Here is a 2,272-nt window from a genome sequence, read left to right as displayed (position 1 = left end):
CAGTATTTCCCACTGACAAAATGTTATTTCCTAACTACGATCCTGATGTTTTAATTCCGCTGCAAATTTTAATAAACACCGATACCACCAGCTCATGCTCGTGGCGCCCGCTCCCAGGGTGGGGTTGAGGGCTGCGACAAAATGAGTGATTGTCATTCAATAAAAGTTAGATACGCAGATCAAACCGGTTTGTGTCAAAATTTAGTGGCATGTCCGTTTCAAGTAACTTTTGGGTGAAATACCTTAGGTTTGCATTATTTACTATAGAAGATAAAAATGGTGGATCATCCCGACAAAGTGGGTCAAATTGAGTATTTGATTTATAATTTGTATTTTGTGTTTTGATTGTAAACGTCATATTGGTAACTGATGCTAATGAACTATGGTAACATAGTTGTAAATCAAGAGATGGTTATTTGGTTATGAAATGTAGTAGTCTTTTAATCTTACTTTGTTATTAATTATCTAACTATGTATACATGAACTCCCATAAATCCACCATGACCTGTTCCAATATAAGGGACTATCTTTGCACATGGTATTACAAGTAGACTATCTTTGCACATGGTGTTACAACTTACAAGTAGTGGGGACGGTTGGGCAATGGGATGAGAATGATTTTGATAAGCTATTATGATTGATGGAAATGGTCCTTACAACTTGATGAGGTTTGTATTGGTACATCCAAAGTTGGTGTAATTTTAAAACGGGTGTGCTCAGTCAAAACCAACAATATTCTTGGTATGAATCAAAATTGTTTGGGTCAGTGAAAACCTTTCTTATTCAGTTTCTTTTTAAATTTGTGTTAAATGTTATTATGAATGATAGTAATAATCTAAACTTTGCTTCATAAATCTACCTTAAATATTTTCCGTATGATTTTAACCTGTTTTATACTTGTGTCATTATACCATTAATATGTCTGTTCACCGGACGGGTATAGAACTAGTTGGTTATTTATTAGATAATAGTACCAAATTTCATCAGCATAGGGATTAAGATATAATGAAATTTAAAAGATTTAACAGAAATATCTTTTTCACAAAATAATAATGATCAATTCATGAATAATCAACTAGCACACCGCAATTGACATATATACTTCACAGTAGATGGGACACATAACCAGAATTGCTATCTTACTAATTTCTTGAGCCTATACAGTAACTCATCTACGTTCCGAGCAAAGCACGTGTATCTTACTAATTTCTTGAGCCTATACAGTAACTCGATGTCACTAATAATAAATTTATGAACTTCTTTTCCAATATTTTTTGTGTTTCAAACATTTTAAAAACAGTTACAGTAAAAAAATAAGTGTCATGCATGGCTGGTTATCTACTTTTTCCCATAAGTTAAAAGAGAAATTATGCATACCATCATACTTCGCTTAGAGAGCAAAAGTGAATATGTACTAATTTTAACGTAGTTTTATGAATTCCGTGAAAATAATGTAAAAAGCGGTGGACGACTAATCATGCATTATGTGGTGGCGTTAATAGCCGAAAGACAAGAAGGTACGTGCACATATCGGCCTTTGTCCTGATTGCTGAGTGTTATGTGCCTCATGTTTAAGTCTTGATACAAAACTACTATCAAGTCGTGGGTCTCACCGAAAGCAGTCTTTCTATTCTTACTATTTGTGGGATTTACTAAGAGTATGATGATGATCCATATTGTTCGCTCAACCGTCATGCTTCTGGTCCAATTTTGCTTTTTAAAACTTAGGAATAATTGCATGTTTCCCCTTAAAAACACTCTTAATTGCATATTTACCTAAGCCTAAATAAAAATTGCATATATTCCCTTCTCTAATAAAATGACAAAACTACCATTCTCAAAACCCTAAATAAATATAATGTTCACACACATGCCTGGTGCCAGTATCGGCACCCACCCACCCACCACCACTACCACACCACTAGAGGGAGAGAGAGTAAAGGTTCAATTTCTGTTGATGGTGATGGTGGATGATATTACCCTCGATGCTCGCTAATGGTTGAAGAAGCCAAGCCACCATCATCGTATGTAAGCTAGGTGGCGGTGGATCTTCAAATGCCGGAGTAGTAAATCTCGCCCTCCTTGTAGTCGCTGCTGTTATGTACTCCACCACTAGGTAGGTAACGAACATACCTCATCTTCACCATCAAAATCATTAAAGGACAGGTTCATATATTCTAATGAAAACTGTTCTAAGAATGAAGTAATTGGACCAGACAAATTGTTATCAGAAAGATCAAGTTGTACCACCCCTCTCAAAGAACTTAAAGAT

Source organism: Helianthus annuus, chromosome 5 (assembly GCF_002127325.2).
Source record: "Helianthus annuus cultivar XRQ/B chromosome 5, HanXRQr2.0-SUNRISE, whole genome shotgun sequence".
Classification (NCBI taxonomy): domain Eukaryota; kingdom Viridiplantae; phylum Streptophyta; class Magnoliopsida; order Asterales; family Asteraceae; genus Helianthus; species Helianthus annuus.
The sequence above is the reverse complement of the archived record's forward strand: the minus strand, read 5'-3'. Positions refer to the sequence as shown.